At 38.5% G+C, this 25,123-nt stretch overlaps 1 protein-coding gene and 1 pseudogene across 6 annotated transcripts in view; one reads left to right on the top strand and one right to left on the bottom strand.

Annotated features, from left to right (window-relative positions):
• OSBPL3 (oxysterol binding protein like 3) overlaps positions 1 to 25,123 on the top strand; it is a 183,740-nt gene that overhangs the window by 1,809 nt on the left and 156,808 nt on the right. Inside the window, exon 2 of one of the 6 annotated variants that reach the window (XM_054692427.1) lies at positions 5,575 to 5,728. The exons of the other annotated variants lie outside the window; for them this stretch is intronic. The gene's annotated coding sequence lies outside the window, so the exon portion shown is untranslated. The remainder of the gene's footprint in view (positions 1 to 5,574; positions 5,729 to 25,123) is intronic. 6 annotated transcript variants of the gene reach the window in all.
• LOC119250190 (60S ribosomal protein L39-like) lies at positions 386 to 3,250 on the bottom strand (annotated as a pseudogene).

The following is a 25,123-nucleotide window of genomic DNA, read 5'->3' as shown; positions in this document are numbered from 1 at the left end:
AGGCGCCGAGCGCGGGGCCCTGGGTGCAGGCTCTAGAGGATGCGGCGCCGAGGCGCTGTCCTGGGCAGCCGGGAGGCGCGGCGCCGGGGCGGCAGGCACAGGAAACCTGTTTAATTGGGCCGAACAAGAGGCTTTACCACATCCGCGGGATGGGGCGCGCAAGAGGGGACCCGGGCGACGTTGCAGATTCTGGGCTCGCCCGCCTCCCCTCGCCCGGCCTTTTCTGCATCCCGGTGCCCCGACTGGCGACCCAAGACACGGTCCGCCTTGGGCTTTTCAACACCCGAGGAAGCATTTGCAGCCTTTGGAGTCACTCATGGACCTTGTCTTAGGTCGCCCGGATATTTTTTAAGCCCGGTGTGCCTCTCTCTTTCGGTAATGCAATTTACCGGTCACTTTCTGCACACTTGTACTCTCTCCTTTCCGTCTTACAAACTACCAGTTTCCTTAGTCGGGACTCCGAGCTAGGGGAGCTGTGAATTTGTTGCTCCGGATGTGTCTGGGAATTGATCTGAGGAGCATCTGAGAGTCTCCCCCACCTCTCTGGCCCCTTGCCGCTACCAGTTGTTGCACTGACCCTCAGATTTTAAGTACCAGATGGGGACATTTAGAAATATATTAACATGCAGCTGCAAAAGAGATCCTTTCACAGACGGGTAAAAGTGTGAGTCTGACATCCCATTTTCCACACTATACCCACGAGCATCTTACGAGGTGAGGTCCCCCTTCTGGCCAAAGGAGTCCAGTCAGGCAGGCCTGAGCTGAAATGCACCCGAACTAAATGACCTTCCCCTCCTGCACCTTGCTAGCACACCATCTTGTTTCAGAATTATCCTAGCACTCATTCTCTCTCTGAAATTGTCTTTTTGAGCTGTTTTCTGTCTGCCTTCCGCCGTTAGAATGGAAGTTCCAGGGAAGCAGACACTTGATCTGTCTTACTGTGCTCTCCATCCTAGTGTCAAAAACTGTGCTTGCCACAACTGTTTGTGCACAAGAAAAATTTATGGAATGAATGAATGAAAAATACGGGAATTGTGATTTTACCACAGGTTTTGTTTTGCATGTTCAGTTATCCTTTTGTTTTCCTTTGGGAGAATCAACAAATAAATACTGTTGATTTTTCTATTTATTTTGAACAGGATACATACTGGGAGCTTTGTATAGATTAACTCATTAAACTTTGCACTAGTCTTATTAGTTAGGTGTCTCTAATCAAATGGGTCTTTGAGGCTTCAACAGGTAAATCAGTTTTCCCAAGATTATCCTTGAAGAACTAGAATTCTAGCTCATTTTCTCTCTATTGTGCTGAGCTGCTTCCAAGAAACTAAAGATGTGGTTTCCACTACCACAATAGTTCTGTTGTATACTAGGTAGTACCAGGTTGCATTGACTGTATCATCTCATTTAATCTTCATCTTGAAAAGCACTACTGTAAGGTTGTTTCCATTTTACAGATGAGGAAGCTGAGATCTACTTCAGAAACCTGGATGGGGTCAATAGTAAATTGCTAAGATAGGTTTTACTATTAGCCTTTTAGGTTCTAAACCTATATATCATCTTCCACTACAGTGATATGTGTTCTGCTTCTTTTAATTAGCTGTTAACTCATAATAGAGTTGATGATATATTAGAACTTTCTGGAGCTGGTCTATAAACTTTCTGCTGCCAGTGTCAAACATCTAATTTTACTGGGTTTCGCATTGTTGAAATTCTTAACTGCCATTGATTTTTGTGGTTGAGTTTATGGTTTGTGGGTCTGGTAGATGAGGAAGTTCTAATATAGGAGGAAAGGAAATTCTCCTTTAATCTAAATTTAAATAACTTTCACCTAAATTTAAAGAGAAATACTATTCACCATGCTCAATGAACTCTGAACACGTAATACTTTATGCCTCTTAAAGTTCTGGAAAGCCAGCGAGTCTATTTGTTCCCATAGGTGTGGATAGTTAGAAACTATTATCAACTTCCAAAGCTGCTGCAACAGCTTTTTATTAAAATAACTACATTTCAACTCTTTGCACTCTTGTCATGAAAGTGAGAGTGCGGAGAAGTTGGAGAAGAGGGGTGGGTTACCACCTGAAGGGCTACTGGTGCAATAGGGGATGGGAGGAAATTAAAGATCATTTTAATCTGCCTCCATTCCAGTTTTGGGGAGTAACATAAGGTTTTTCCCTGTCTGCAGGTTTGGATAATCCACACCTTTATTTTTAATGCTCTTCTTGGCAGTACTGTCTTTTCTTGCTTGTTAATTTCACTTCAATACTCCAGGGATAACCCTTACACCCTTGAATGCCCACAGAAATGAAGAAGGTGTAGGGTCCTAAGGAAGATGGAGGCTGTTGTGGAGCTTTCCTGGAGCGTAACTGAGACTTGTTTGCCATTCCCTGCAAATTTCTTTCGTATATTCATCTCATTTACTGCCTTTCTAGCCCTCTTCTCTGGAAACTTCCTTCTTGACTTCCCAGTTACTACTGTCCAGACCACCTTTATGCTCGTCCCAGCTCGTCTTTCTCTCCCAAAGCCTTATACATCTATCCCTTCCTGAACTATCCCTTCGTAGTTCAGGAGAACTTTCCTTTCTCATCTGGCATTTATGTCATAGACATAGTCAGGAAAATTCTTCTTCTTTTTTTCAAACAAAGATCTCACATATTACTGAGCCAATCTGCTAGGTACAGAAGCATACAAAGAGAAAACATGTCCAAATAATAGTGATGCTTTCAGTGGTATATGGTAAGATACTATTGATCTTAATGCCGCATAAATATGTGTGGCACCTCATGTGTGATACTTCTTGTAGACAAAGCCTGGTTCTTCTCCAATGTCTCCTCTTGGAATTGTACCTGATTTTATTACCAGTTTTCATTCTAATCTATTGGGCAGTGGGGCGATTCTGCTTTTGTTTTTTTGGCCAGGAATCTTTTAATCCTGAAAGGCTTGTAAGAAGACTTGGCGAGGAACACAGTCAAGTGAATGAAACCCCAGTAGCTGCTGAACCTTTTGTGCCAGGTATTGTTTTAAGTGCTGCCTTGAGTTATTGCTTTTAATTCTCAGGCAACACCAAAACTAGCATTGTTATTCTGTGCTCAATTTTCAGAAAAGGCTAGGAAAAGTTAACTTCACAACAAATATAAGGTGGAGCTGAAACTCAAACCCAGGTCTCCTTTCTACCTGTTTAAGTGTAGATGCCCCAGCCTAATGTCAGACCTGGCAACCTGGGCTTAGTGTCTACCATCTGCTCGTCAGTCATTACTCTGTGCACTGGCAGTCTGAACTCCACTTATCAGTAAAGCATTTTGTCTTTTCCTTTTGCCTGAAAGCTCTTTCATTGTCTTTTCCTGTGAAAATCCAAATCTCTCAAGGCTGAAACCATGAAGCACTTCTGCCAGAATAATCTCTCTGAACTCAGTCTCAGGGCCTTAAAACAAACAAAAACCCCATCAAACATAGCCAGGCTTGGTTTCTGACCACTGAGCATATTGGTTTCTTTCTTTTCTTCAGCACTTTGTTCCTTTCACGTCCTCCATTTCCCATACATATACCTCTTGGCCAGGTGATATATTTAAATGTATTGTTTCTCCCACCAGATTGTAAACACCTTGAAGGCAGGGCTAGTATGTATTCTGTCCCTCACATCACTAGGCACATATCCTATCCATAGCAGGTGCGCAGTTAAAAAGAGAATATGACATACTATCTGGATATATTCTGTTAGAGTATTCCATGAGAAAATAAATTAAAATGTGACATTTTACTTTCTACTTTTTTGATCATAGCACTTCATTGCCATCATCAGTTTTTGATAAAATAGTAGAAATCCTAGTTATTTAAATCCATGGAAGGCACCATCCTGGTGTTTCTCACTGTTGGGTCATGGAGATATTGCCAGGAGATATAAAATTCATACACATAACAGACATTGTCTGTAGAATAAATAGCTTGCCTTTCATATGCACTGCTTTTTCATATATATGGTAATGCTGCTGTTATTAAAATATATTAGCACTGTTATGGAATTTAAACTAATTTTTTGTCAATATTTGATTGATTAGTGATGATTTCAAAGTTGTAACCTGATTTACTGGATCTTCTATGAATCAGCTCAGGCTCATAGCTCATTGCTCATCACTTTGCTGTATGGGCTCCACTCAATTCACCCCCCGCCTGTATCCCCAGGGCCATGCATAGCATGTTCTGGCCACCTAGTTTTTGCATAATCCTCTCTCCTCCTTAATATGTTTTCCTCCCCACCCAGATTGTACCTGGTTAATTCCCACTCATTCATCACATTTCAGCCTGATAGCGCTTGTAGCAAGTCTTCCTCTGCCACCTGCAAAGTTGAAGATGAACACTTTTGGGCACTCTGTGCCTCCCTTTTACAGGGAACTGTTGTGCTGCTTTCAACTGTTGGGTCATGTGACTGACTCCCTAAACCACTGACTCGTTTGGTTTACATTAGAATCTACTTCAGGATCTTTTAAAAAATGTTCCCTACCTAGGCCCTACCCCCCGAGGAAGGAGGGTTGGTCACTGGAAATTTTTATATATATATATGTATATTTATATAAATTATTTATGTATTTATATAAATTTTATTTAATAGTTTTACTTTGTTATCATTTATTTATTAAATAATTTCCATTTTCTTTAATTAGTACTCAGAGCACCCTGATTTAAATGTCTTTATTGATCATTTCAGAATTTTCATAATGTTTGTATTGATTTGTAAAAAGGAAAATGCTTCACATTTGTATTTTCAAGACTTGTTGAAATGAAATTTTATTTTTTAAAAGAATTTTCTCATTATATGTAATTGCTGAATAGTATTCTGATGTGCAAATATAACAAACTTTATCAGTTCTTTTTATAATAGCTGTATTGAGAGATAATTCACATATCATATAATTCACCCATTTAAAGTATATAGTTTTTAGTACATTCGTATTGTACAACCATCATCACACTTAATTTTAGGTCATTTCATCATTCCCCAAAAGACTCTCTGTGGTTAAAGGAGGGAGGACCTCCCTGGTGGCCTGCGGGTTAAGGTCTCAGTGCTATCACTGCTAGGGCCTGAGTTTGATCCCTCACCAAGGAGCTAACCCACACATGGCTCAGCAGGCCTCTCCTGCCTCCCCCGCTGTTCCCCTCAGCAGTGTATTTCAATAGATCCACCTGTTTTGCTCCCCACTCTGTCTCTGATGAATCCTCTCAACGCCCCCCCCCCAGCACCTCTGGCTTACACCCCAGTTCTTCTATGCAAAAATAAATGAAATTTAAAAAAAAAAAACAGGGGAGGGAAGCAGTCTCCTTCCTTACCCTCTAGCCACTGATCTACTTTAAACTGTTTGGATTTTATTTCTTCTGGCCATTTCATATCAATGGAATCATGTAGTATAGGACCTTTTGTGTCTGGCTTCTTCTACATAACATGATATACTCAAGCTTATTCCTGTTGTAGTATGAATTGGTACTTAATTCCCTCTTACTGCCTAATGACAATCTACTGTGTATATATGGAATGTTTTATTTATCCACTTGACAAATTGATAGAGCTGGTCTTTTTTCTTACAGCTCACCTGAGTGATCCTACTATGCAGTCAGGAACTAAATCAGAAGTTCCTTTGAGTCTTGTTGATTTTGCTTTGGGGCTAGAACCGTGCCTGGTACAAGAGACGTATGATAAATATTTGAATGAATAAAACAGCTTACTGAAGAATAACTCCTGGTATGTTGACATCATTAAACATATTTCTACAGGGTCTTCCTCTTATGTGGAAAGATTGGAGAATATCTGTTGAGCAGACAGGCTGTAGTCTTCTAGTGACATTCCTAGGCTTATCTCATCTACAAGAAAATTTTAAAACTAAATGGAATAGCAGCATGAGGGAGTAGAAAAATTGTTCTGTAAGTTATTTTTCTGATTCTTTCATTCCAAAGTTGGTGAAATATTTCCTTCATCTTGGAAAATATAGAAATTACAGTGATTTTATTGTTCTTAGTCACATTGTTTATACCCTAAATTGAATTTTCCCTAGATTTGCTTTATAATCACTCTGCCTAAATCTGTTTGTTTGGGTGTGAGAATATTCTTTCTAGACTCCCCAAGACCCATGGAATATAAATGGCTTATGACTCTTAAATAAAAACAAGAAATATAATAATAATATGCAGGTTTAAAACTGAGAAGCAAATGGCTTTCATATAAAATATCTTTATATGAAAAATATGTTGCTATCTAGATGTCTGTGTTTTCTTGCAAAATACTAGCTACTGAGGTAATACACTCAGTTTTGTGAAGGGGAGGAAGGGTGTTTGTGTGTGTGTGTGTTTGTGTGTGTGTATGGGGTTAGGGGAGGGGATCATTACACAATGACCCTAGAAGATTATTTTCTTCTCTGTGATTTCTGAGATCTTGTTTGAGTGGACCTGGATGGAAACACAGCTTGCATGTAAAAGCAGAACAGAATTAAATTACAATGAGCAGCCCAACAGGGGAATCATTAGAGGATCTATGACTGTCAGTATAAAATCAAGTTTATTATTTTGTTTATTCTCTATGGTTAAAATATTACAATCTATTTTTAAATGTTGTGTATCCATGGATCATACACCTTTCTCAGTATAACACTTCATCATTTGTGTATTAAAATGTATGCTGTGTTATGTAGTGGGAGACTTCAACACACCACTATCAACAATGGATAGATCAACAAGACAAAAAATAAGTAAAGAAACTAAAGCTCTAAATAAGGACCTAGAGCATTTGGGCTTAACAGACATCTATAGAACACTAAACACAAAAAAAACGGAGTACACATTTTTCTCAAGCGCACATGGATCATTCTCCAGGATCGATCACATACTGGGGCACAAGACAAACATCAACAGATACACCAAGATTGAAATCATACCAACCATCTTTTCTGACCACGAAGGCATCAAACTAGAAATAAATCATAAAAAGAAGGCAAGGAACTATCCTACCTCATGGAGATTAAAAGCCACACTACTGGAAGACCACTGGACTAACGAGGAGATCAAAGAAGAAATTAAAAAAATTCTTTGAATTGAATGACAAGGAGGACACCAATATCCTAAATGTATGGGATGCAGCAAAAGCAGTAATAAGAGGAAAATATATAGCAATAGAAGCTCACATCAAAAAACAAGAAAGAACTCAAAGAAACAACCTAATCTCGAAGCTCAAAGATCTAGAAAAAGAACAACAAAAAAAACCCAGAACCAGTAGAAGAAAAGAAATAATAAAAACCAAAGCAGAAATAAATGAAATTGAAACTAAAAAAACAATCCAAAAGATCAATGAAACCAAGAGCTGGTTCTTTGAAAAAATCAATAAAATAGACAAACCCCTAGCCAGGCTCACAAAGGAAAAAAGGGAGAAAGCACAAATACACAGAATCATAAATGAAAGAGGAGAAATCACAACAGACACAGCAGAAATCAAAAGAATAATCAGTAACTACTATGAACAGTTATATGGAAACAAGTTCAACAATCTAGAGGAGATGGACAAATTCCTACAACTCTACAATCACCCAAAGCTAGATAAAGAAGAAATAGAACACCTAAACAGACCAATTACAAGCAGCGAAATTGAAATGGTAATTAAAAACCTCCCCAAAAACAAAAGCCCAGGGCCTGATGGATTTACAAATGAATTCTACCAAACATTCAGAGACGAATTAGTGCCTATCCTTCACAAACTCTTCCAAAAAATTGAGAAGGAAGGGACAATACCAAACACGTTCTATGAAGCCAATATTACACTAATACCAAAACCGAATAAGGACAACACAAAAAAGGAAAACTATAGGCCAATCTCCCTAATGAACACTGATGCAAAAATCCTCAATAAAATTTTAGCTATCAGAATCCAACAATGTATCCATAAGATAATTCACCACGACCAAGTTGGATTCATTCCAGGGGCACAAGGATGGTTTAACATCCGAAAATCAATCAACGTTATCCAACACATCAACAAAAAGAAATATAAAAACCATATGATAATATCAATAGATGCTGAGAAAGCTTTCGACAAAGTGCAACACCCATTCATGATAAAAGCCCTTGAAATTCTTGGGATACAAGGAACATACCTCAACATCATAAAGGCCATCTATGAGAAGCCAACAGCCAGTATCATTCTCAATGGTGAAAAGCTGAAAGCAATTCCATTAAGATCTGGAACAAGACAAGGATGTCCACTCTCACCACTGCTTTTCAATATAATACTGGAAGTCCTAGCCAGAGCAATAAGACAAGAGAAAGACATCCAAGGAATCCAAATAGGAAAAGAAGAAGTCAAACTATCACTATTTGCAGATGATATGATAATATACATAGAGAACCCCAAAATCTCCACAGAAAAACTAATTCAACTCATCAATCAATTCAGTAAAGTGGCAGGATACTAAATCAACACGCAAAAGTCAGTAGCCTTCCTATACACAAACAATAAATCTGAAGAAGAAGAAATCAAAAAAACCACCCCTTTTATTATCGAAACAAAAAAAATCAAATATTTGGGAATAAATCTAACAAAAGTGGTAAAGGACCTATACAAAGAAAACTATAAAACACTGTTAAAAGAAATAGAAGAAGACACAAAGAAATGGAAAGACATCCCCTGCTCATGGATTGGAAGAATAAACATTATTAAAATGGCCATCCTACCAAAAGCAATATACAGATTCAATGCTATTCCAATCAAAATCTCAATGGCATTCTTCAAAGAAATAGAACAATTATTGATGAAATTCATATGGAATCACCAAAACCCCGAATAGCCAAAGCTCTACTGAAAAAAAAGAAGGAAATGGAGGCATCACACTCCCAGACTTCAAACTATACTACAAAGCCATAATCATCAAAACTGCATGGTATTGGAACAAGAACAGACATACAGACCAATGGAATCGAATAGAAAATCCAGAAATAAACCCACAGATTTATGGTCAACTAATCTTTGACAAAGGAGCAAAGACTATGCATTGGAGCAAAGAAAGTTTGTTCAATAAATGGTGCTGGGAAAACTGGGTCGCTACATGCAAAAGAATGAAGCTTGACCACTACCTCACACCATACACAAAAATCAACTCAAAATGGATTAAAGAACTAGACATAAGACCTGAAACCATAAAATACATAGAAGGAAATATAGGCGAAACACTACGGGATTTGCACATCAAAGACATCTTTACAGACACATCACCCAAAGCAGTGATAGTGAAGACAAAGATAAACAGCTGGGACTACATCAAATTAAAGAGCTTCTGCACAGCAAAAGAGACAATAACAAAAACAAAGAGAAACCCCACCAACTGGGAGAACATTTTTGCACCCAACACTAATGATAAAGGACTGATCACAAAAATCTGCAAAGAGCTGATGAGACTCAGCAACAACAAAGAAAATAATCCAGTCAAAAAATGGGCAGAAGAGCTAAAAAGAAACTTCTCTGAAGAGGAAATGCAAATGGCCAACAGACATATGAAAAAATGTTCAACATCACTTGTAATCAGGGAAATGCAAATCAAAACTACCATGAGATACCATCTCACACCAGTGAGAATGGCACATATTAAAAAAACTAGCAACAACAAATGTTGGCGAGGATGTGGAGAAAAAGGAACTCTTGTGCACTGTTGGTGGGAGTGCAAACTGGTCCAACCACTATGGAGAGCTGTGTGGAGATTTCTGGACCTACTAAACATAGAGCTTCCATATGATCCAGCAATTCCACTCCTAGGTATTTACCCAAAGGACACAGAAACATCAATTCCAAAGAGCACCTGCACTCCTATGTTTATAGCAGCACTGTTTACAATAGCTAAGCTTTGGAAACAACCCAAATGCCCAAAAATAGATGACTGGATCAAGAAGATGTGGTACATATATACCATGGAATATTACTCAGCATTCAAAAAAGATAAACACATGCAATTTGCAGCAACATGGATGGCACTGGAAGGGATCATGCTCAGTGAAATAAGCCAAAAAGAAAAAGAAAAATACCGGATGGTCTCACTCATAGCAGGAATCTAGAAAACTTAAATAAGGGACCAGGAAAATGAATATAAGAAAGTGAAAATCAAAGTCAACAAAAAACTATGAACCAGAGACACTTTTTGGGGGGCGGGGGGGGAAAGGATTGGTGTCAGAATTGGGCGTTTGCAATTGTATGGGGGAATATAAAAATAAAATTTAATATTTAAAAAAAAAAAAATAAAATAAAATCAAGGACCTGCATTGATAGTATATATTAAATGGGAAGTTTTATCATAAAGATTGAAAGTAAAAGCAAGCATACATTTGTTACTTTAAAAAAAAAAAAAAAAAAAAATGTATGCTGTTAAAGATTCCCATATTTGTTTTCTGTCTTGATATCAAATATTCACAAGAAATTTAAAGTTATAATTTTAGCCTTCTAAACCAAATATTCTTCCCCAAATCATTTGTGGTGAAATGTTAAGAAGCAAAACCTAAATTTTTATTTAATAGTGTTTATCTCAAACATTATTAAACCTGAAGATAAAACCTCCTGAGAGCATGTATGTGGTATTTGCTTGCACATTTGGTCCATATTTATCGTACACAGACTATATGCCAGGCTCCAGGGGGGTATAGGGGACATTAGGGAGTAGACATTAGACAGGTATGGAGCTTCCTGTCAAGGAGTCTAGAGTTTAGAAGGTGATCTAGATGTTAAACAGTCATGGAAAACTCAGTAATTATATGGGGATTTGTGGTACAAAGAGAATGAGTCTGGATTTTAATTGGGACCCTGGAGAGAAAAGCTCCTTTTTTCTGTAGGTCATGATTCAGGCTGCTGGCGGTTGGGAGGAGGAGGAAGGAGAATGTGGCTGGGGAATCCTCAGAGGAGGATGAGAGGCTATAAGTCCTGTCCCTTTTGTGTCTTTCTGCCCATCAGGGGAGGCCTGGTGCACCTGAAGTAGGAAGAAGGGTTAAACTCTTCTTCTGAGGTTCTGAATGCTTTCTATGATGCTACACACAGGTTTGTTTATTTCCTAATGGGAATCTAATACAAAGTTGAATTTTATCACTTTTGCAAGTGATCTAACAACTTTTTCTCCAGCACAACCATGAAAGCAGCTTAAAATAACTTGCTGACTCCAGCTGTAGTGCAACTCAGTTGTCTAGAATCTAAGGCGAAGTGAGGTCAGGATATTTGAAGGCTTAAAGGATATAGGGAAGATCCACTTGGGTTTTTCTCACAGGTTCACATTTCCTTCAAGCAATTTTCTGGTGAGTCTAGAATTGATTGAAGCATCTTTTGGAGCTTGTTGGAGTCATTAGGGAATAGGGAACCTCCTACCTTTAAAGGTGATGTTGATAATTGTAAATAAAATAAAAATAATAACAATAATAACAGGGGAGCACTTACTCAGTGCCAGGCTAATTGCTTAACTCTAATAGTTCGTTCAGTTGTCCAATAACTCACGAGGTACCTATTATCATTCCAATGTGCCAGTAACTAAACAGAGGCTAGAACAGTTACTTGCTCTTTGGTTGTCCAACATCCATTGACCCATCTCCATTTGCCTTTGAGGAATCACTCTTTGCCTTTAGAACCCATTCTCTTCCAGCCTGGATGGCCCCATGGGCCAGGCCAGTCAGCTGCCTCTTGCTGGACTCTGATTACAATGCCAGCGGTCGTGGAGTGTGTTCTGACCAGAAGCATTGCCGTGGTCTGGCTTCCTGTGCCATAAAGCTGTATCAGCGTTTCTTACTTTTCCTGCCTCCCCTTAGTTCTTTGATAATTTTCCAGTACCTCTTTGGTTTCATTTGCCAGATTGGTTTCTGTTGCTTTCACTTAAAGAACCCCTGATAATGGTTTAGAGAAGGTTAAGTAATTGACCCATGGTCACAGAGTAAGTGACAGAACTGAGATGCAGTGGGTCGTTCTGCCTCTACTGCCAAGCCTTCGACCAGAGAGCTCGCAGCATGATGGAGAATAATGGTCTGGGAGTCACAGGATCTAATCCCAAAAGCTTCTCCTTTGTGGCCTTTGGCCTCTCACTGCATTTCTAGGCTGAACTGAGTATATAAGATGAATATCTAAATGACTTCCCCAACTTGAAAAGATTTCTTCCTACAGGAGAGGAAAACTTTCAATATGAGGTTTCAAGTATGGTCTGAGGCAGTTTTGAAAGTTTGGTTCTAGGAGAAGCTATATTGTGACATCACCTGGGAACTTGCTAGAAATGGGAATTCCAAGACCCCATCCCAGACCTACTGAATATGAAACTCTCAGGTTGGAGAACTGCTTTTGTTACAAGCTTGCCGGGTGACTCTGAAGCACACCAAAGTTTGAGAATCACTGGCCTAAACATTGTCATTTTATTAAAAAAAATATTTCTCAGTAGAGGAAACGTCACAGAAGAAGAAGTACTTAGAAGTAGGAAGCATGTAAAACTTAATTAGCTATAGACCCAGCCCTCAAAGAACATTCATTCCATCTGGGAGACAGGTATCATAACCCAATTGTGAGAGGCATGTAGGGATGAGGTACTTGATATAAACGAGGTGCTGAAATGCTCTACGAGCCAAGAAAAAGCTATGGGAGACTGTGAACAGAGAACTGGGTATTTGAGCCACGCCTTGAAGGACACATAGGATTGAGATAAAGGAAAGAGGGCTAGAGAGAAAAGACATTCTAGGCAGAGAATGTGGGATGAACTAAGACTAACATTATTTTGTTTATTTATGTACACAAGAGCTGGGGTGTAGTCCAGAGTTGAGGGGGAGTGGTATCTGAGAGGATTCACCAGAGACAGAAAGGGGAGCAGAACAGGTGGATTGACTGAAATACACTCCTGAGGGGTGCAGTGGGTGAGATAGAAGTCTGCTGTGCCATGTGGGTCATCTCCCTGGCCGGGATCGAACTATCTTTCAGGGGTGTTGATAGCTTCATAGTGCTGAGACTTAAGCCCTTGCACCACCAAGGAGACCCTAAGATTAACATTTTAAGGAATAATGGAGTCTTTCATTTGATGGCATGGACTGTTTTAATAGGAACAATGACAGAATATAGAGATGGAAAGGGAGATTGGGGCTCACTTGGGGTGGAACTGAATCTCATAGTAAGGATTCTATGAGCAAGAAGGTGACAAAGTGGGAGCTGTCACAGTGAAAGTGTTCTAGTGGCGATAAAGAAGGTCAGAGACTAAGAGTAAGGCCTAGGGACATGAGAGCTAAACAAGGCTGGCCACAGTGAGAGAGGAAAGGAAAGACAACACAGAAGTAGTGGAAAGTTAAAATACCAGCCATTAAGAACTAAGACAGGATTGAGGAAGAAGGTAAAGGTAATTCCATGGGAGATAATCAAGTGAAACAACAAAGTTGGAGCCTGATGTCACACCTTCCACCAAAATAAATTCCATATGGATGAAAACTTTTATACAACTAGGAAAAAGTATAGACTGACATTTTAATAATAATGGAAATGGGAAACCCTGTCGAGGTATGACAAAATACAGAAACTATAAAACAAAAGTCATTTGATTACATATGATTTTTGTAGGGCCAAAAATTTTTAAACTATGTCAAAAAGCAATCAATACATTTGGAAAAAACAATTGCATTGCATGTCACAAAAAGTGTAATTTCACCAATGTATAAACAACAAATCAATAAAAGAAAGACCAGTGATGGAAAGGAAGCTAAACTTCCTCTAGGTCCTTACAGTCGCAAAAATAATTAAATTGACATAGGGCAGATTAATAAGAGAAAAAGAAAAATTTCATGCACCTGGAGGTGCCATTATAAATATGGGACCTCATGAGTGACCAGAGCAGCCAGTTCATAGAGGTTTTAGACAAAGAAGCAGTAAGTGTGTGAAGAACATGACAAAGACATCCTTGAAAGCCTTGATTTGGATGATTAATTTAATAAGCAGAAACAGATCCTGAAATCTTTGTAGAGATTAATATGTCCTTCGCTCTTGGTAGAGGAGAGTACTCGTCACAAAGAGATTAGTTTCCTGCGTTTAGGGGAACAGAGAAGAGGAGAGAAGAATCCTGCTTTTAGTAAAAATGGAGGTTTAGGTTGTCATTTATTCATTGATTATTTCTTTAATTCAAAACAATTAGTATAGCACTTTGGCACTTTTTGGCAGCCTGATATGAGAACCAATACCAATTACTCTAGAGGCAAAATATAGCTTACAAAACTGCATACAAATGACTTTTAAACACATGAAAACTTTTAACATTGCTCATAAAAAATGCAAATTAAAACCTCAGTGTGATTCTATTTTTTACTTATCAGATTGGCAAATACAACAAAATGGGATAACACTATTGGCAGAGGTTTGAGTAAACAGGTATTTATACACAGTAGTTGGAAGTGTAAATTGGGTCTACCTCTGTAGAGAACCATTGGCATTATCTGTCAAAATTGCAAATGCATGCACTCTTTGAACCAACAGTGGCAATTTTGTGAATTTTATCCTTCAGATATGCAAATACAACAATAATGTATGTGCAAAGTTATTTATTGCAATGTTTGACTTAATATAAGATTGCCAATAACGTAATTGTCCATCAGTAGGAACTGATGGACTGTTTATAAGTAACGGAGTACTTAAAAATGAGGTAGCACTACAGCTACTGACTAGCAACAATCTCTGAACTGTATTGTTAGTTTGACAAGAAACAAGATGTAGAAAGCAGGTTTATGGCATACAGTCCATATATGCATAATATGCTTCTATTTGAATAAAAATATATACACATATATTTGTAGGTATATGTACATAAGCATGTATATATTTATGTATATACACACAGACACACACAATAGTGGTGGACTGTAGCCAGCTCACACTGGCTTATAAGAATCAATTTTAGGGCCTCCCCTGGTGCACAGCGGTTGAGCGCTGGGCTGCGAGGCTGCCTGCAGCCTCTGCAGTGCCGGTTTGATCCCCGGCCACCGGTGAGGGTCCCACATGGCGCGCAGACCTCTCCTGCAGCACCAGCTGCTCCCCTCAACAGTGTGTTTTGTCAGTCTGCCTGTTCTGTTTCCTGCTCTGGCTCTGGTGAATTCTCTCACCCTCCCATGCTTCTGACTGTACCCAGTACTTGTATAAATAAATAAATAAATCTTAAAAAAATCAATTATAAATATCTTTCCCCATCTCCTTGGTCAATGACTTTGAGTTGGTGGTTTGCAATTACATCATGGAACAAATTAGGGCCTTTTTTTTTTTTGCTTTTGTTTATCTAGAGAGTTGGTTGATAAAAATTTACTAGTAACCCCTTTGTATAATATAAAATATCTGTTGTATCCACACAAGAATCTGGTAGCTTCAAAATCCCCAAGAAAAGGAGAATGGGTGTTAAAAGGACATGCATGAGATCGCCTCTGTAGTGGTACAAAGACGTCTTCCTATACTCCTATGGGTTCTTTTAGGTTGGCAAATAATCAGACAGGTTGATGAGAGAAAAAAGCCAAAAAGTTTTAATCGTAATCTGTGTATCTTCTGTATACATGGGAGAGACCCAGTCTGTTTGAGTAACCATGTGGCTTTAGATGCCATCTTAAATGCCTTAGCTAAGAAAGGAGAGATTGGGCGGGTAGGGTGGGAAGGTCAGTTAGGGAGTTTTTTGGAGTCGGCACAGTAGACAGAGATACACAGATTAAGATCTGCCTTCTGCCTTGAAAAGAGATAAGGAGATTAGGTCTTCCAGGGAGATGCCTTTATGAGAGTAGTTTACATGTAAATATTAAAAGCAATATGGCGTGGCAGACCTCCTCTGTCTTGCCCGCTGCTCCCCTCAGCAGTGTATTTCAGTCAGTCTGCCTGTTCTGTTCTCCGCTCTGTCTCTGGTGAATTCTCTCACCCTCCTGCGCCTCTGACCTGTACCCCAGTTCTTGTATAAATAAATAGATCTTTAAAAAAAAAAAAAAAAGCAACCTCTACCCAGCCTTGTGAACTCCTTGGGGTGGCAGATTTTTGTTCTGTGACATTGTACAGAATGTGTACAATTTGTGTAATTTTTCCCAAGTTACATGTTTTACTTTATTATCAAATAAATGTTAAAACAAACAAAAAAAAATTCCAGAGTTTCAGGTATAGGTGACTGTGTTATTTAAGGTGTCTGATGATTAGCAAGGCAAAGTGGAAATAGGAATAGATCTTAGGAAAGAAGAATGTTTTTGGTTTTGAACATTTGCACTTAAAGTGCCTGAAAATATCCAGCAAGCAACTCTGAGAGACAACAGAACTGATCATTTCTTCTGGGGAGACAGCAGTTTAGTTGAAATTAGGACTGTCAAAGGGGTTTGCAAGAGAGCTGCAGGTCCGAGGAGAGAAAGGATGCATGTGGAACTGCAGCCAAGAGGCAGGTAGCGGAGGGTTAACTAGTCACAAAGAGAGGAGGGTCATATACTGATAATAATTGTAAGCTACTTTTATGAATTATCGTGAAAAGCAAGGCACTATTCTAGGTACTTTTGGAAAGAAAACCACTTATTTAATTATCACAGCCGCTCTATGGGGTGGGTATTATTTCCATGATTGCTGGTGAATGAGGGAGAGTAATTCCAAGGAATAAACCAGGAGAGAGCTTCTGGGAGGGATAGGAATAGCTTGAAAAGTGTGAGATTGTAGACATCAACACATTTCAGGCAGAGGGTAGTGATGAAGAAAGATCTAAAGGGGGTGCTCTGATGTGGTGGAGAAAAGAAATTCCTGGGGACTTGAAGGTGGTGCCCACTGCTCCCTTCTCTAGTGAATGGAGAGTCACAAAATGTTCTTGAGCTGGGGAGTGTGCTTTAATCAGTTCAACGCAAAAGTGAAATGTTGTATTAATGGAGCACTTACTGTATATCCATTGATGGTGAGGAAGGGTGGAAGGAGACAGGACAGACTTTCACAGAACTTTGTGGTGGGTCATGGAGATGTCCAGTGAACAGATATTCCCAGCGTCTGTGTGCAAATAGGAACTGTGATGGCTAGTTCACATTCACTCACAATTTTTTTTTTGACTCAAACGAATTTGCCTATGTGGTAATATATTATTTATCTTCTTCCTTTTTATCTGTCAGTAAATTATAAGTTGGAGGTTGTGTTTCCTCAAGGGCTGTAGATGAGGAATAAAGATAAAGGCAGTGGGTGAAGAAACGATTATTTGCATATGTTTTTGTGTATGTGATGTCTCTGTGAGTTATGCAGAAAAGTATTATTCTTTCTCATGAGTTACACACACCTGCCTCTGCTGGAGAGTCACTGTGTCTTCACCAGCAGTCATCCTTCAATCTTGTAAATATATGTGTATACAGACATAGTGTGAAGTTTCACCCTAATTAGGTTTTCAGCTCAGTCTTTCTCTAGCCTAGTGTTGCCTTAGGTTTGTTGCCTGTGTGTCATTAGGAAACATACCAAAAATAACGTGTTGAGGTACAAGAAGGATGAGTTGGCTGGACAGACAAAAGTAATGGATGTCTGTGTTGTGAACACAGGATAAATGCTTGATGAATGAGTAAATGCTCAGCTCTGATGCTATCCTGTACTTTGTTTGTTTTTTTTTTTAAGTTCTTTTCAAGCTACTCATTTATTTTGTAGACTTGTAAATTCTTCTCCAGGGAACTCTTAGTCATTCCTTGATTAATGTACTAAACTGACTGCTGGGCTTGTTAGGCTCAGCAAATACTCTTCTTGCCATTCCTATTGCTAATTTCAAGACTAATTTCAGCTAGTCGTGGCTGATCATAGTGATTCTCTCTTTGAAGCTGTTTAACCAAGTCAGTTTTAGACAAATTCTGACAGATTTTGGCTGAATGGTCAGCATAGATGCCTTTAATAAATATGCTTTACTATTTGGAAAAGGAAACAATCTTCCAATTTTCCATTGTCTTTTTTTTTAAAGATTTATTTATTTATGCATACAAGAACTGGGGTACAGGCCAGAGGTGTGGGGGGTGAGAGGATTCACCAGAGACACAGTGGGGAACAGAATAGGCAGATTGACTGAAATACACTGCTGAGGGGAGCAGTGTGGGCATGACAAGATAGGTCTGCTGCCCCATGTGGGTCAGCTCCCTGGCCAGGGATCAAACTCATGCTGCAGTGGCTGCAGATTGCTTCATAGTGCTGTCTTAACCCCTTTCGCCACCAGGGAGACCCCATTGTCTCAATGCTCAGATCATTCATTAGTGGCTAATTCTAATCCTTCCTTCTGTAAGGGGAGAAACTTTTTTTTTTTTTAATATTAATGGTAACCAAGAATTATTAGTTTCAGATTTTAAATATATTTATTTGAAAGTTTGATTATCAAATCTCTCTCTTGTTTTCTGGGTCACTACCTGTCTTCTGCAAATCTCATCGCTTATTAGCTCCTTTGCCTGAAGGTGGACTAGGTAAAATCAAGGGAGATAATTAAAACCTTTACAACATCCCCATCTCTTTTCTTTGTTCTTTTTGGCTGTGCTACCTCCTTGATGTTTCTATGCAAAACCGTTTTGTACATTGACCAGCATGATGAATTATCTGTGAATTTCAGTTGATCATCTTTTTTGGGTATCTCCTTTCACAACAGGAGTTAAAGTTTAGTTGCAAAGTCACCTCCCTTTGGTGGTTGCCTAGACTTCAGATCTTTCCTTTTGCATTCCTCTTGATCTTACTAGGATCGAACTAAAAATGAATTAATGCCAAGTTCAGAAGAGGGTAAGTGTTGGGTCTGTTCATCCATCCTGGAGTGCCTGTTGTTTCTGTTTTTTACAGTGTAATAGCAAGGATTTTTTTTTTTTTAAACCTGTCTCCATTAGCACAGATAATTGAGTTTGCTATACATTGATTTTTATTTTGTCCTTTTCCTATGTTTCTTTGAAGCACTGCTTGACTTGTTCACTGCCTTCAATATCTCTCCTTTTTTTAATCTCCAAAATATTCGTATCCAGGCTGTGGCCAAGATTTACAAAAACCATTTTGATTAGGTTTCTCATTCATTTATGTACTACACAAACAGGGCATTGCATGTCTTTGTATTTTGAGAATATTTTTAGAAGATTAATGAGGTGGAAGGATTTGTGTTTCATTTCCCTTGGTTTCCCTCTATTCAGACACCTGCATTTGCCATTAATTACTACTCCCATGGAACTCTCGTCTTTGTTGTGCATTGTGTTAAAATAATATTGGGAGGGAAGCTGGGTGCTAAGGCACATATCTGCATTGGAATAAATAGTTGTTTTTTTTTTCTTAGTAGCTCAACAGAAGGCTCATTTAAGAGTAATTGCTATTTCGGTGCTATTTTAAGGAGGTTTTCTCTTCATTTTTTCTGCAATCTTTGCCTATTTCCTATAGCTGTTGTCCTCTGGTCACCTTGTTTTTTTTCTTAATCAAAAAATTCTGAATACCATTTGGTGCCTTCTTCATTGCTTCAGAAGTAGAAAATTGTTTCTCTGGGATTTCTTTTTTAGTAGTAAGCTCTTGGGTCAAACTAGTGCATGTCAATTGGATTTGCAAGTGTCTGGTAATCACCATGACAATTTAAAAACATTTAGTCATGAAAGGTGTTTTAAAGTGAATATATTCTCTTTTGACAGGTTAGCCTATTGCTTTTCTTTTATTTGAAGTATGCTTTTTTATTGAAGTGTAACATATATGCAGAAAAGTATACAAAACATACATTTAGAAATGAATGCATCAGTATTCAGATTAAGAAACAGAATATTATCAGCACCTTAGACGCATCCTTGTATAACCCCAGTCTTATGCCAACCTCAAAGGAGTCTCCTCATTTGTAACCCCATCAGATTAGCTTTATCTGCTTTTGTAATTTACATAAATGGAATCACAGACACCATTGGGTCTGAGAGTCACTCATACTGTGATGTGAAATTACGGTATGTTCATTCCCATTGCTGTTAGAATTTCAATTTATGGATATGCCCAAATTTATTTATCCATTCTATATATAAACATTTGGGATTTTCCCATTTTAGTCCGTTAAGATTAGGGCTGATGCAGATATTTTTGTGCACGACTTTTAATAAACGACATATGCATTTTTGTCAAGTACATGTCAAGGAGTAGAATTTCCAGATCATAGGATTGGCATATATGTTGCTATAGTAGATGCTCCCAATCAGCTTTCCAAAATGTATGCACCAATTTATATCTTCTCTAGCAGCAGGTAAGAGTTCTAATTGATAAACATTCGCATTGAAATTTTTAGTCTTTTTCATGTGAACTATTCTGTTGGATGTCTAATGATATCTTGTGGTTTTTACATTGTATTTCCTTAATTATAAAGAAGTTGATCTCTTTTCATGGGTTTACTGGACATTACTTTTTGCTTTAAAAAAAATTTGGTCATAGTTTTTTTTTTTTTTTAAGATTTATTTTATGCATATAAGAGCTGGGGCACAGGCCAGAGGTGTGGGAGGTGAGAGGATTCACCAGAGACAGAGTGGGGAACAGTACAGGCAGACTGACTGAAACACACTGCTGAGGGGAGCAGCGGGCAAGTCAGGAGAGGTCTGCTGCGCCATGTGGATAGCTCCCTGGCAGCCGGGGGATTGAACTCGGCTGCAGAGGCTGCAGATTGCTTCATCGTTTGCATCTTAACCCCTTGCGCCACGAGGGAGGCCCCATAGTTTTGTTCTTTAGTCACTGAAGTCACAGCCAAGATTTCAGTTAAAAAAAAAAAGTAAATAAAAACTTGGAAGAAAAATTTATCAGCATTTATTAAATTGTGATGTGAATCACCTAGGTCAAAGAACAAGGCTCCCAATCTTCACTTTATTTTATTAGCACCATCACTAGATATACAACAGTGTTTTGGAAGTTTTGGAACATATATGCAATTAGAAATTTGCAGTCTTTATTTCTAATTCAGCCTTAGCATGCAGCATTAATTAAGTCAATGTTTTTGATGCCATAAGGACTGCTAAGATGGAAAATTTGGTCTTGAATTTTTAGTAGCTCTTATATGTACATGGCAGGATGAAATGATACTATTATAAAGCTCTGAAAGTGTGTTCTAGGCATCCAGAGGAAGGAAGGAATCACTCCTAGAGGAGGAATACAACGTTTCATAGACAGTGAAATGTCTTTGAATTCGACTCAAAAATTTTGTGACTGAGGTGGAAGGAATGGGCATTTCCCTAAATGTGCCTCATTTGGGGAATAGCAAATAGCTCAGAGCAGCTGATCATACAATGTGCAGAGGCATGTAGAGAAAGAAAGTTAAGTGGAGTAAAATATTTTTTTTTGATGTTCAAAGAGAGACTACCAGTCAAAAAAAAAGGGCCAAAAAATGCCTTAGAAAAAAAAAATTACAGCACATGGAGATGCTGTAATTTTCCACTGTCCTGAGATTTAACAACAATGTTTGACAGGGATTATATTGACAAATGTGTGGTGAAATAATTTCCATTTATTCTCTGAGAAGAGAATAAATAAATTTCTATAAACTGCTATGGAGGATAATCTGGTAATCTTTTCCAAATTGAAAATGTGTATATCTTTGACCTAACAATTCTCTTTGAAAAATGCGCCTTATCTAAAATGCCTTATAAATGTGCTTCGTGTATGAGCTCATGTGTATACATGCTGTGCTTGTGCTTTTATATGGCTAAAGACCATAACTTAAAAGATGGCAAGTACCCCAAGTGTGGAGAATGACTAAATAAATCAAAGTCTCAACATTCAGTGACTCCCTGTGCAGCTGTGAAAAGAATGGAGATGCTCCTTCTCAAGTTACAGATTAACATGAAACCTTCTCCAAGATACAGCATTAAACTGGAAAAGAGAAGGTGTAAAAAAACAGTGAATTATGAACATACTGGGGGGACATGCACATGTATCTGTGAAAAATAGATGTGAAGTCGATTACATTTGTTCTTTCCTGAGGAGAATTGGGTGGTAGGTGGAGAGGAATTAACCTTTTACCCCGAGTCTTTTGCCACTGTTGAATTTTCAACCTTGTGAATGTTACCTTTCAAAATAAGGCAAATTGCCACCTCTTCCTTGCCGCCAAATAGAAAATGAGATCACACATGACTTTTAGTTGCAGTCTGTTGTTTTTATGTAGTCTGTTAGGTTTACAAGGTATTTTCTGGTGTATTCCCTCTTTTCAGTCTTCACAATGGACAGATAACTAAAGCAGTTTTATTCCTGTTTTATAAACGAGAAAGCTGAGACTCAGGTATTTTAGCGATTTGCACAAAATCTTTCAGTGACTCATATTAGATTTGAAAAATCCAGTGTATTGTTTAATAAATAGCTTCATTTATTACATTTTATTAAAAGGACAAAAGGCAGATGTGTGAATATCTCAAAATGAAAAGAGCTGGTTAACAGGGAGCCAGTTGGAGCTCTGGAGACTGAGCCAGGAATTACCTTGGGATAAGTTTTACAGAATTTATCACACAGTAGTTTTATTAATGCTTTTACATGACAAGTGTCTTCACATTACAAGTGTTTTCTTGGGAGTCAGCGCTAAGTTCACACTTGGATGTTGACTGTGGATCACTGTCATCCTGGGAAGAGTTGGGAGTATTTTCCATGGAGATCGACTCAAAGTGTGGTAGAAGTGGACATTTTTGTTAGTGATCTAGAGTATGAAGTAGAAATCACGCAGATGGTACAAGCAGTTGGTATGCAGAGGTAGTTGGAAATAGCTTGATCTCATGGTTATGAATGCAGGATTTTCTCAACAAGACCAAAAGCCAGTTTGAAAAGATCTGTGCGGTCACAGTGACTAAGCTAGATGGCAGTGGATGTGTTGAAAGGGGCACATTTATATTTCCAAAGATATTCAAAGACATCTACCCTTTCAAAGGTAGATATTTACTGACTCCCTACTGATGTGCCAGGCTCCTTGTGGACATTAGGGATACAACCTTGAACAAAGCCCTGCCCTCATGAAATTTGTGTAACAAAAATTACAAAAATTTGCATTATACATAGCAGTGAACAAATAAATATATATGCCAGGTGATATTAAGTGCCATGGAGAATATTCAAAAAGGGTAAAAAGGTTAGCGAGGACAAGAGACCAGGTGGTGTTACCTGATTTTCCATAGACTGGTCAAAGGCCTCTATGCTAAGATGATGTTTGAGTGGAGACCTGAGTAAAGAGATGAAACACAGACTATACAATGTGTAGGGAAAGAATGGTCCAAGTAGAGGAAGCAGCAAGTGCAAAGGCCCAGGGGCAGGAGGGTGCTTGAGTGTTTGAAGAATGAAATGTAGCCCAGTTTCGGTTTGTGGAATGAATTAGAGAGAAGTGGCAGAGGTGATAAAAGAGATCTGGGGTGGGGAGAGATAATGTGGCTCATATATGAAAAGAAATATAGAATGTTTATGAAGGAGGAGGAGAGAGAGGAGGCAGACTTTGGTAGTATAATGCACCTGAGGATCAGATAGAAAAAGTGTCAGAGTAATTAAAGATATATTAATGGAAAATCAGGTGATCAGGAACAGCTTTGTCGGAAGAAGTGCATACAGGTAGAGAAAAGAGGCATTTACCAGTCTAAGAGTCTACTCCATGGAAAGAGAACGCTTGTCTAGAAGCATCTTTAAACCAAACCCAGGAAGATTTTGTAGCATGGGAACTTGAATGAGGCAGAAAGAAGAGGTGCTGGTGATGGAGACTGACTCTCCATTCCAGAATGGTAGGAACCAGACAGCTCTCCTGTCCCCTCAAGTTGATTAGAGCTTTCTTGCAGGTCAGACTAGTGAAGGCACTTATGCAGTTGCAAAGTGGCCCATGGCAGAGCAAAAACTCAAAACACAATTCTTTTTGACAGAGTGAGTTTTTCCATTAAACCAAGAATTGGATGAGTGCAAAATGGGGAAAAAGCTTCTGAGAAAAGCAGAATGTGAAATTGCATGTACAATAGGAACCCAATGCCAAAATAAATTACATAGGTGACCAGAAAATATTCAGGGATGAAACAACAAAAGTTAATAATTGTTAGTCATATATGGTGGAATTGAAGATGCTATTAATGTGCATTTTAAAATACTTTTCTGTATTTTCTAAAATTTCTGAATACATTGACATGTATTACATTTGGGAAAAGAATGAGTTTAAGCTGTCAACTATAGGTTTTGTTAAAATAAGACTTAGGTACTAAGGAAACTGTCTTCATTCATGTGGATCATTTTCCATGTGCCAATCTGAGGCCATCCACCTGTGCATGTATGCCCAAACTCCCTTACTTATTTAAAGACTTTGTTTATGGTTATCCCCTCCTTCCTGTATAATATCTTCCTGTATAATATCCCCATCTACTAGATTATTTCCATCAGTCTCTAAATGTACAAAATATATCCTGACTTCAATCCCTTTCACCAGCTCCTCTCTGGCCTATGCACCAGCATCTCACCTTTGCTCTGTGCTACCGTCCTAACTGGCCTCTGTTTCTCCTTTCCACTCCAAGAGCCTGTTGTCCTCCTTGCAGCAGCTAGGGAGAATCACTGGAATGGAAGCCCCATGAGGGCAGGAACTCTGTCTTATCCACCACTATGTCCCTGCACCAGAAAAATTACCAATACCTTATAGGTGCTGAATTATTTTGTTAGGGGAATAAACAAATCTCTGAATGACACAGTGGCACCCAGTCTCATTAAGGTGGGGAACTAACTAGTAAATTAATCTGCTACTAGCTTTAAGCAAATTCATGAATGACAAAGCTCTAACAATGTGTTAATTAAAAAACAGTTTGTTGGGAGCCTCTTATGTACCAGGCGTAAGTGCTGTAGGTATACACAGCAGTGAACAAAATAAAATCCCTGTTCTCATGCAACATCTAGTGGTCAGGGGAAATTATGGATCTTTGAAGTCATGATTATGGTGGGGGTGATTACATTCTCCCTGTCTGCCCAATTGCTTTAACCTCCACTCTATCCTAAACCTATGCCATAGGATGGGATAAATATCCCATTAATTTAGTGTCACTGGTAGGAACAGTTGGCCAATGGGATCATTTATGAGACCCAGGATGATATTTCTTGTTCTTGCTAAAAATGTCCAGTTTTGAAATTAAAGATAGTGTGTAAGTGCAAAGTTCTATTTTGTTTCTTAGGGTTCAAGTTTTAAATTCTTTTTACTGTTCTATTTGG

Source organism: Talpa occidentalis, unplaced genomic scaffold (assembly GCF_014898055.3).
Source record: "Talpa occidentalis isolate TD23 unplaced genomic scaffold, MPIMG_talOcc4v2.1, whole genome shotgun sequence".
Taxonomy (NCBI): Eukaryota; Metazoa; Chordata; class Mammalia; order Eulipotyphla; family Talpidae; genus Talpa; species Talpa occidentalis.
This window is presented reverse-complemented; position numbering and strand designations above follow the sequence as displayed.